This window comes from Lonchura striata, chromosome W (assembly GCF_050655825.1).
Source record: "Lonchura striata isolate lonStrDom1 chromosome W, ASM5065582v1, whole genome shotgun sequence".
NCBI classification, from domain to species: Eukaryota; Metazoa; Chordata; class Aves; order Passeriformes; family Estrildidae; genus Lonchura; species Lonchura striata.
In genome coordinates this window covers 43,668,367-43,679,643 of record NC_140743.1, presented here as the reverse complement: position 1 = coordinate 43,679,643, position 11,277 = coordinate 43,668,367, and the positions used below count along the sequence as shown (strand labels likewise).

Below are 11,277 nucleotides of genomic sequence, written 5' to 3'. Positions count from 1 at the left end.
GACGGAACAAAAGGTAGGGTTCGAGAGGGAAAGAAACAGAGAGTTAGAAAGACAAAAGAGTTAAAGTTAGACAGAAAACAAAAAAGTGTTAGAGACAAAGAAAAGGATAGCGAGTGTTAGAAAGACAAAGGGTGACAAAGAGAAAAAAAGAAGAAGAAGAAAATGCAGTGAAACCTAGATTGAAAGAGACATACAAAGAGACATGGGGAAATACATGTAGAGGACTAGAAAAAATAGACAGGGTTAGAGAAACATAGAGATGTGTTAGAAATTGAAACAAAGGAAACACAGCCAGAGACAGAGAAAGAGTTAGATGTGGAAGGATAAAGTGAGGAATAGACTAAAGAGGAAAGTAAGAGGCAGAGGGAGAAATAGGGTTAAAATGATGACGCGACCACACCGAAGAAAGACGCGACACGAATGGTGGGCGGGGCAGAGGGTGAGGGGAATTGTTATTAGGGCTGATTAATCTTTATTCCTTTAATATACACTTCAGCAATACACAGGGAAACAAGGTATACAAATGTGAGTACAGATACAAATACAATTAAAAATACATCGTACCTGGGCACACAAGTACAAGTCCAATTTACATACAGCAAAATACATCAAAAGACAGGAACAACTGCAGATACAGAACAATATAATGTACTACAAGCCAAATACATATTGACGCAATATAACCGTTTCAGACGAGCCCTTTACGCTTTTATTGTTATGACGCGCCCGGAACAAAAACGGCACGAAACTCTCGGCCGACCTGCACGCCCCCTTCCTGTTGCGCACAAACTCACATTCGCTGCAACTGCATTCTGACACCTGAGGCGTCGTCCCTCCTCGGGAACGTGGTTCCCTGGAGACTCCCAAAAATTCCTCCTGCCTGACGAAAACCCCGGTCCCGGGGCGGTCGGCGCCCCAACTTTGGCGATGAACGTCGCCTCGCTGACCGGCCGGGACCGAGGAAAAAAAAACCCAGCCGGGGGGAAAAAAAAAAAACCCCCCGGCTGGGGATTTTTTATTCTAAATTTAAAAATGAGTGGAAAAACCTGAAAGGCAATATGCACAAGGTTATGACTGCTTCACACACACAGCACTCCTTCGGCTTACACGCAAACCCACACTCGCTCTCGTCTCGACCGCTCCGCTAAGCCCTGGCCGCCGACGCTCAGTCGTGACGCTCCTCGGGAACGTGGCTCCCGGGAGACTCCCAAAAAATCCTCCTGCCTGACGAAAACCTCGGTCCCGGGGCGGTCGGCGCCCCAACTTTGGCGATGAACGTCGCCTCGCTGACCGGCCGGGACCGAGGAAAAAAAAACCCAGCCGGGGGGAAAAAAAAAAAACCCCCCAGCTGGGGATTTTTTATTCTAAATTTAAAAATGAGTGGAAAAACCTGAAAGGCAATATGCACAAGGTTATGACTGCTTCACACACACAGCACTCCTTCGGCTTACACGCAAACCCACACTCGCTCTCGTCTCGACCGCTCCGCTAAGCCCTGGCCGCCGACGCTCGGTCGTGACGCTCCTCGGGAACGTGGCTCCCGGGAGACTCCCAAAAAATCCTCCTGCCTGACGAAAACCTCGGTCCCGGGGCGGTCGGCGCCCTAACTTTGGCGATGAACGTCGCCTCGCTGACCGGCCGGGACCGAGGAAAAAAAAACCCAGCCGGGGGGAAAAAAAAAAAACCCCCCGGCTGGGGATTTTTTATTCTAAATTTAAAAATGAGTGGAAAAACCTGAAAGGCAATATGCACAAGGTTATGACTGCTTCACACACACAGCACTCCTTCGGCTTACACGCAAACCCACCCTCGCTCTCGTCTCGACCGCTCCGCTAAGCCCTGGCCGCCGACGCTCGGTCGTGACGCTCCTCGGGAACGTGGCTCCCGGGAGACTCCCAAAAATTCCTCCTGCCTGACGAAAACCTCGGTCCCGGGGCGGTAGGCGCCCCAACTTTGGCGATGAACGTCGCCTCGCTGACCGGCCGGGACCGAGGAAAAAAAAACCCAGCCGGGGGGAAAAAAAAAAAACCCCCCGGCTGGGGATTTTTTATTCTAAATTTAAAAATGAGTGAAAAACCTGAAAGGCAATACACACAAGGTTATAACTGCTGCAGACACACAGCTGCAGACACAAGTACACACAAACCCTTACAGACAGACACAGACAATCGCACTCTCACACGTTCTTCTGCTGACAGGCTGGCTGCCACCCTTACGTGAAAGAATACGCTGAAGAATATGCTTTAAACGCATCTTCTGACCGCAGCTCCTCGATGTCGAATGGTGGATTCCGGGAAATCCTGTAGGCACCCGGCGACCTATGAGACAAGGGGAGGCGGTCAATGACTGACTATCTGAGAGCTAGGAGCTACACAGACTCTGGGCCCATCGCTGTTGTACCCGAAACCCCGTAGAGGACAGATGAATGGCAAAGTTTTATAACTGCTCTACCTAAGCGTAACTACGTGGCCGGGCAAGGCAGCTCCGATCCTAATTGGCACAACAGAGGTGCATACAACATAAGCCAACCTTAGGTACATACAGTATAAGCGCAAACAACATAAGCCAACCTTAGGTACATACAGTATAAGCGCAAACAACATAAGCCAACGTTAGGTACATACAGTATAAGCGCAAACAACATAAGCCAAGGTAGGTACATACAGTATAAGTGCAAACAACATAAGCCAACGTTAGGTACGTACAGTATAAGCGCAAACAACATAAGCCAAGGTAGGTACATACAGTATAAGCGCAAACAACATAAGCCAACGTTAGGTACATACAGTATAAGTGCAAACAACATAAGCCAACGTTAGGTACATACAGTATAAGCGCAAACAACATAAGCCAAGGTAGGTACATACAGTATAAGCGCAAACAACATAAGCCAACGTTAGGTACATACAGTATAAGCGCAAACAACATAAGCCAAGGTAGGTACATACAGTATAAGCGCAAACAACACAAGCCAACGTTAGGTACATACAGTATAAGCGCAAACAACATAAGCCAACCTAGGTAGGCGTAACATGCGCGTGTACGATATAAGCCGATGTAGGTAGGCGCGACATAAGCTGACGGAGATAAGAGATAAGTGAGGACTTGATACAATTCTCCAGAAGACTAATTTTTAAGCCCTATATCCTTTGAGAAGGCAGATGCTACAGAACTACTGTGGTCAGGTGATAAGGGGCTAATAAGCTCTGTACGGAAGTCCGAGAGAAAGGCTACCAAAACTGAGAATGAAGATGAATGAGAACATCTCGTGTACATCTTTCGGTCCCAAAAAAGTAAATATGTAAAGATGCCGGAATAATTGATATCCGGAAAGGTATGTGAGCAAAATATGGCCGATACGGCAAAAAAATGATGCTGCTAAAGCATGGAGATGTAACAAAGACCTATGACACAGACAACGGGACACGGACACAGACAACGGGACACGGACACAAGTGGAAACTGCCTGGCAATTTCATCTTATGGACCCAAGATTCCTAAGCCAAGATGAGCCATGGGCTGATGATGCCAAAGGAAAGAGAGCCCTAGGGCAATAGCACTTGATGATGATGTGTAACTCCTTTCAAGATGTTAGTGCCAAAGCACTTAAGAGGAAGCCTAAGAAGCTCAGTAGGCCTAGAGAAGGAAGAAATGACTACAGGGTGACCGTGGCTATAGCTGCGGACGTGAAGGCGTGCTCCTACGGTGAAGAGATCCACGACGACGTCGAGAGTCGAAGAAGGCCGCCGATGCGAACGTCACGAGAACGCGGATAGGGATCGGAACTGCCCTGCCCGGCGACGACTCTGGGGGGGCTGAGGAGAAACCCTCTCCCTTTGCTCCCGAGGGGCCCGTCCCACTATGGGCCTCTTCTCTGAGCTAACATCAAATAGCCTCCTGTACTAGTAAAGGTTTTCCCCCCCAGCTCCCACCTACTGGCCCCAGCACTTAGCTTTTGCAAGATGACCGGATGGAATCCCACGGCGAGACGTTCTCTGCATCAGCTTCGGCGCTCCCGTTTCCAAACTTCAGCTACGCTCCTCCTCAGGGTACCTAAGACAAAACGGAAAATTCAACTAGTGCGCACAAAAAGAGAAATCCCCGAAACTCCGACACACCGCCGCCCCGGCTCACCTGAAATCTCAATTTGACTCCACCGGCTGCCTGGAGGATACCTGGAAAACAAAAAGGTACACGCTTAAACATGCTGCTGCGTAACGGTCACCTGTGAGTCACCGTGCCTAAATGCCAACTCACCCGCTCGCCTCTGTTCCTTCACACAGCTCGGGCAGCGACAGCACCTGCAAAAACACAAAGCAAAAAAAACCCACACTCAGAAACTGTGAAAACAACATCCCCCTGACCTGAAAAATATACACACCCAGACCTTACACTTGAACTCACCTGGCCTTGGACATCCGGACCGGAGACATCTTGCAAGATGACTGCCTAAAATAAAACAAAGGAACCAAGAATGGATGCTTAGAATTGCACCAGAAATTGAGACCTGATTCAGAACAACTCCTTCTGTCCACTGCTCACCTGGCACACTTGGCCTTGACTGCTGCTGTCTGCCTGGACCTCCTAAAAATAAAGGCAAAGAACACTGTGGTAACACATTCACCATTGAGGCTTCCCCTGCCAATGCAAACAATGACTGACCCGCTAATGGCAACACCCTCCCCCGGGACTGGGGCCCTCTGCCGCAGATTTGAACTGTCAGCATCTGAAAGGAACTTGACTAGTGTCAAACAGCTGCAGTAAATTTAGCAGCACCAAAAAGTTATATGAATAGCCCCATACAATCTAGAGCCCAACTACACCAGGCATTACAAATTTCAAGTCCCCAGGACTTGTGTTGTTACAGGCTATGCAACAGGGCAGAGTAGCTCCAGGAAAAATATGTGTAGACACCCGTGACACAAGACAGGGACAGAGAGCTTTTGAAGAGAAGAAAGGACTGAGAGACCCAAAGAACACAGAGTGCACCAGAGACAAGTGACAGGACACACACTGGAACTGCTCTGCCCTGAGCACCTCAGCACTGTGGTCAAAACAGACACTTTTTGCCTTTAGGTGGCTGAAGGAGACACTTCTTGGACATCCTCTTATCCAAAACTGACACAAAAACCCCTTCCAGGAAGTCCTAACTCAGCACCCCACTTCCATCCCCTCTGTGGGTCATAACCCTCCACTTATCTTGCACGCAGCTGGGGATGCAAATCCCTCTTGAGTGTAGAAGGTGGCCATCTGCCTGTCTGCTAAGTTCCAGCTGTCACCTCTTGGTCTGCCAAGAGAGAGAAAACTAAACATCAGTGCACGGTCTTAGCAGCACATCGGCTAAAAACTTGTAATTCTGCTACTCACCGTCCTCCTCAGAATGCCTGGGTTCCTGGCATGCACGCTTCAAGCGTGCTTGGACTCTGATGCCATCATCGCAGGGTACACCTAGGTTAAGTGGAGACAAGACAACATGGCATTACTGAAACATGAGAGTACTGGGCTGTGGTCCTTTGCTCAAATTACAAACATGTTACGGCAAACTCCTGATACAATCTAGAGCCCAACTACACCTGGCATTACCAATTTCAAGTCCCCAGGACTTGTGTTGTTACAGGCTATGCAGCAGGGCAGAGCAGCTCCGGGAAAAATATGTGCAGACACCCGTGACACAGGACAGGGACAGAGAGCTTTTGAAGAGAAGAAAGGACTGAGAGACCCAAAGAACACAGAGTGCACCAGAGACAAGTGACAGGACACACACTGGAACTGCTCTGCCCTGAGCACCTCAGCACTGTGGTCAAAACAGACACTTTCCCTTTAGGTGGCCTAAGGAGATGCTTCTTGCACATCCCCGTCTCCAAAACTGACACAAAAAACCCCTTCTAGAAAGTCCCAACCCAGCACCCCTCTTTCATCCCCTCTGTGGGTCATAACCCTCCACTTATCTTGCACGCAGCTGGGGATGCAAATCCCTCTTGAGTGTAGAAGGTGGCCATCTGCCTGTCTGCTAAGTTCCAGCTGTCACCTCTGGGTCTGCCAAGACAAAGAAAACTAAACATCAGTGCACGGTCTTAGCAGCACATCGGCTAAAAACTTGTAATTCTGCTACTCACCGTCCTCCTCAGAATGCCCGGGTTCTTGGCCTGCACGCTTCAGACGTGCTTGGATTCCGACGCCGTCATTGCAGGGTACGCCTAGGTTAAGTGGAGACAAGGCGACATGACATTGCTGAAACGTGACTGTACTCTCACACCCCCCTCCCTGCCTCTGGGACTCACCGCAACTCCGCAGCCATTCCTCAGGGCTACTCAGATGGGACCTTGAAATGCAGGACTGGAAGGCTCCGTCACAGGGTCCTGTAATGCTTCCAGAGAGATCCAAAGTGCATGAAACCTGGTCCATCAGCCGGTTGGTAACAGAGGTATGCGTACTCTGAGTCGATTCCCTAAAGCACACAAACAAGAATAGATGCTTAGAGTCACACCAAAAACGGAAAGCTTAGCAAGAACAACTGCTTTTGTCCACTGCTCACCTGGCACACTTGGCCTTGACTGCTGCTATCTGCCTGGACCTCCTGAAAATAAAGGCAAAGAACACTGCTGTAACACGGTCACCATTTAGGCTGCCCCTGCAAATGCAAACAATGACTGACCTGCTCATGGGAAAATCCCCACACAAGACTGGGGCCCTCTGCCACTGATTTGGACTGTCTGCATCTAAAAGGAAGTTAGGACTAGTGTCAAATGGCTGCAGGACAACTTAGCAGAACCAAACATGTTATGTCAATATCCCCATAAAATCTAGAGCCCAACTACACCCTGCACTGCCAATTTCAAGTCCCCAGGACTTGCGCTATTACAGGCTATGCAGCAGGGCAGATCAGCTCCGGGAAAAATACGTGCAGACACCCGTGACACAGGACAGGGAGAGAGAGCTTTTGAGGAGAAGAAAGGACTGAGAGACCCAAAGATCACAGAGTGCACCAGAGACAAGTGACAGGACACACACCGGCACTGCTCTGCCCTGAGCACCTCAGCACTGTGGTCAAAACAGACACTTTCCCTTTAGCTGGCCTAAGGGGACAATTCTTGCACATCCCCGCTCCCAAAGCTGATTCAAAAGGCCCTCCCAGCACACCCTCTTTCATCCCTCTATGGGTCTGAGCCCTATACTTATCTCTTGGGCATCTGGGGATGAGAATCCATGTCACGTGTGAATGGAGGCTGCCTCGCCTGCAGGGAATGTCCTATGGTCACCGGGCTGTGGTCCCGTGCTCAGCTACAATCGAGAACACCAAACATCACTGCATGATCTTAGCTGCACAATGGACAAAACCCAGCAATCCCGCTACTCACCGTTCTCCTAAGAATGCTCGGGCCGCTCACTTTGGCCAGGCTCGGAGGCTGCCACTGTCATCGCAGGGTCTGCCTGGGTTAAGAAGAGACAAAGTGACTCAGCATTGCTGAAACCTAAGAGGACCTTGGCTCCCCCTCCCTACCTCGGTGACTCACCCCAACTCCTCTGCCATTGCCAAGGACTACCTGGATGCCATCTTTAAATACAAAATTTCAAGGCTTCATCTCAGAGTCCTGCAATATTTCCAAAGGGCTCACAAGCACAGGAAATCCAGGCCATCGGCTGTCGGTCACAAAGGCTTGGCATACTCTGAGTCGATTCCCTAAAGCACACAAACAAGAATGGATGCTTACAGTTGAATCAAAAAGTAAAAGCTGAGCACAAACAACTGCTTTGGCCCACTGCTCACCTGGCACACTTGGCCTTGACTGCTGCTGTCTGCCTGGACCTCCTGAAAATAAAGGTAAAGAGCACCGCTGTAATACAGTCACCATTTAGGCTTCCCCTGCAAATGCAAACAATGACTGACCTGCACATAGAAACACCCTGGCCCAGGACTGGGGCCCTCTGCCACAGATTTGAATTGTCTGCATCTGAAAGGAAATTAGGACTAATGTCAAACGGCTGCAGGACAACTTAGCATCACCAAACATGTTATGGCAAACTCCTGATACAATCTAGAGCCCAACTACACCTGGCATTACCAATTTCAAGTCCCCAGGACTTGTGCTATTACAGGCTGTGCAGCAGGGCAGAGCAGCTCCAGGAAAAATATGTGTAGACACCCGTGACACAGGACAGGGACAGAGAGCTTTTGAAGAGAAGAAAGGACTGAGAGACCCAAAGAACACAGAGTGCACCAGAGACAAGTGACAGGACACACACTGGAACTGCTCTGCCCTGAGCACCTCAGCACTGTGGTCAAAACAGACACTTTCCCTTTAGGTGGCCTAAGGAGATGCTTCTTGCACATCCCCGTCTCCAAAACTGACACAAAAAACCCCTTCTAGAAAGTCCCAACCCAGCACCCCTCTTTCATCCCCTCTGTGGGTCATAACCCTCCACTTATCTTGCACGCAGCTGGGGATGCAAATCCCTCTTGAGTGTAGAAGATGGCCATCTGCCTGTCTGCTAAGTTCCAGCTGTCACCTCTGGGTCTGCCAAGACAAAGAAAACTAAACATCAGTGCACGGTCTGAACAGCACATCGGCCAAAAACTTGTAATTCTGCTACTCACCGTCCTCCTCAGAATGCCCGGGTTCTTGGCCTGCACGCTTCAGACATGCTTGGATTCCGACGCCGTCATTGCAGGGTACGCCTAGGTTAAGTGGAGACAAGGCGACATGACATTGCTGAAACGTGACTGTACTCTCACACCCCCCTCCCTGCCTCTGGGACTCACCGCAACTCCGCAGCCATTCCTCAGGGCTACTCAGATGGGACCTTGAAATGCAGGACTGGAAGGCTCCGTCACAGGGTCCTGTAATGCTTCCAGAGAGATCCAAAGTGCATGAAACCTGGTCCATCAGCCGGTTGGTAACAGAGGTATGCGTACTCCGAGTCGATTCCCTAAAGCACACAAACAAGAATAGATGCTTAGAGTCACACCAAAAACGGAAAGCTTAGCAAGAACAACTGCTTTTGTCCACTGCTCACCTGGCACACTTGGCCTTGACTGCTGCTATCTGCCTGGACCTCCTGAAAATAAAGGCAAAGAACACTGCTGTAACACGGTCACCATTTAGGCTGCCCCTGCAAATGCAAACAATGACTGACCTGCTCATGGGAAAATCTCCACACAAGACTGGGGCCCTCTGCCACTGATTTCAGTTGTCAGCATCTGAAAGGAAGTTAGGACTAGTGTCAAATGGCTGCAGGACAACTTAGCAGAACCAAACATGTTATGTCAATATCCTAATACAATCTAGAGCCCAACTACACCCTGCACTGCCAATTTCAAGTCCCCAGGACTTGCGCTATTACAGGCTATGCAGCAGGGCAGATCAGCTCCGGGAAAAATACGTGCAGACACCCGTGACACAGGACAGGGAGAGAGAGCTTTTGAGGAGAAGAAAGAACCGAGAGACCCAAAGAACACACAGTGCACCAGAAACAAGTGACAGGACACACACCGGAACTGCTCTGCCCTGAGCACCTCAGAACTGTGATCAAAACAGACACTTCCCCTTTAGCTGGCTTAAGGGGACAATTCTTGCACAACCCCGCTCCCAAAGCTGATTCAAAAGGCCCTCCCAGTACATCCTCTTTCATCCCTCTATGGGTCTGAGCCCTATACTTATCTCTTGGGCATCTGGGGAGGAGAATCCACATCGCGTCCCAATGGAGGCTGCCTCGCCTGCGGGGAATGTCCAATGGTCACCGGGCTGTGGTCCCGTGCTCAGCTACAATGGAGAACACCAAACATCACTGCAAGATCTTAGCTGCACAATGGACAACACCCAGCAATCCCGCTACTCACCGTTCTCCTAAGAATGCTCGGGCCGCTCACTTTGGCCAGGCTCGGAGGCTGCCACCGTCATCGCAGGGTCTGCCTGGGTTAAGAAGAGACAAAGTGACTCAGCATTGCTGAAACCTAAGAGGACCTTGGCTCCCCCTCCCTACCTCAGCAACTCACCGCAACTCCTCAGCCAGTGCCAAGGGCTACCTGGCAGCCATCGTGAAATACAAAATTTCAAGGCTTCATCTCAGAGTCCAGCAATACTTCCAGAAGGCTCACAAGCACAGGAAATCCAGGCCATCGGCTGTCGGTCAAAAAGGCTTGGCATACTCTTGAGTCGATTCCTTAAAGCACACAAACAAGAATGGATGCTAACAGTTGAATCAAAAACTAAAAGCTGAGCAAAAACAACTGCTTTGGTCCACTGCTCACCTGGCACACTTGGCCTTGACTGCTGCCGTCTGCCTGGATCTCCTGAAAATAAAGGCAAAGAACACTGCTGTAAGACGGTCACCATTGAGGCTGCCCCTGCAAATGTAAACAATGACTGACCTGCACATAGGAAAAACCACACCCAGGACTGGGGCTCTCTGCCACTGATTTCAGTTGTCAGCATCTGAAAGGAAGTTAGGACTAGTGTCAAACGGCTGCAGGACAGCTTAACAACACCAAACATGTTATGTCTATCTCCCCATAAAATCTAGAGCCCAACTACATCCTGCATTAAAAATTTCAAGTCCCTAGGACTTGTGCTATTACAGGCTACGCAGCAGGGCAGAGCAGCTGCGGGACAAATACATGCAGACACCCGTGACACAGGACAGGGAGAGAGAGCTTTTGAGGAGAAGAAAGGACCGAGAGACCCAAAGAACACACAGTGCACCAGAGACAAGTGACAGGACACACACCGGAACTGTTCTGCCCTGAGCACCTCAGCGCTATGGTCAAAACAGACACTTTCCCTTTAGCTGGCCTAAGGGGACACTTCTTGCACATCCCTGCCCCCAAAGCTCATTCATAAGGCCCTCCCAGCACCCTACTTTAATCCCCTCTGTGGACCTTAGCCCTATACTTATCTCTCAGGCATCTGGGGATGAGAATCCACATCGCGTGCCAATGGAGGCTGCCTCGCCTGCGGGGAATGTCCTATGGTCACCGGGCTGTGGTCCCGTGCTCAACTACAATCGAGAACACCAAACATCACTGCATGATCTTAGCTGCACAATGGACAAAACCCAGCAATCCCGCTACTCACCGTTCTCCTAAGAATGCTCGGGCCGCTCACTTTGGCCAGGCTCGGAGGCTGCCACCGTCATCGCAGGGTCAGCCTGGGTTAAGAAGAGGCAAAGTGACTCGGCATTGCTGAAACCTAAGAGGACCTTGGCTCCCCCTCCCTACCTCAGCGACTCACCGCAACTCCTCAGCCATTGCCAAAGGCTACCTGGCTGCCATCGTGAAAT

General features: G+C 50.1%; 2 long non-coding RNA genes across 5 annotated transcripts; both read right to left on the bottom strand.

Annotated features, from left to right (window-relative positions):
* Window positions 1-1,356: 1,356 nt before the first annotated feature.
* Window positions 1,357-6,442, bottom strand: LOC146763253 (uncharacterized). The gene is made up of 8 exons (XR_014952557.1): window positions 6,282-6,442; window positions 6,117-6,197; window positions 5,368-6,036; window positions 4,543-5,287; window positions 4,405-4,449; window positions 4,258-4,301; window positions 4,135-4,175; window positions 1,357-4,053 (listed from the first exon to the last, which is right to left on the bottom strand). It is a non-coding gene; the product is annotated as an uncharacterized LOC146763253 (long non-coding RNA).
* Window positions 6,443-6,482: 40 nt separating this feature from the next.
* Window positions 6,483-10,910, bottom strand: LOC146763252 (uncharacterized). Of its 4 annotated transcripts, none has more exons than XR_014952553.1 (9): window positions 9,995-10,910; window positions 9,839-9,911; window positions 8,762-9,761; window positions 8,597-8,677; window positions 7,889-8,516; window positions 7,769-7,810; window positions 7,515-7,681; window positions 7,359-7,431; window positions 6,483-7,281 (listed from the first exon to the last, which is right to left on the bottom strand). It is a non-coding gene; the product is annotated as an uncharacterized LOC146763252 (long non-coding RNA). The 4 variants fall into 4 exon arrangements; XR_014952556.1 differs by having other exon boundaries at window positions 7,889-9,761; window positions 9,995-10,161; window positions 10,250-10,291; window positions 10,370-10,910; XR_014952555.1 differs by having other exon boundaries at window positions 7,889-9,761; window positions 9,995-10,161; window positions 10,250-10,910.
* Window positions 10,911-11,277: the final 367 nt, after the last annotated feature.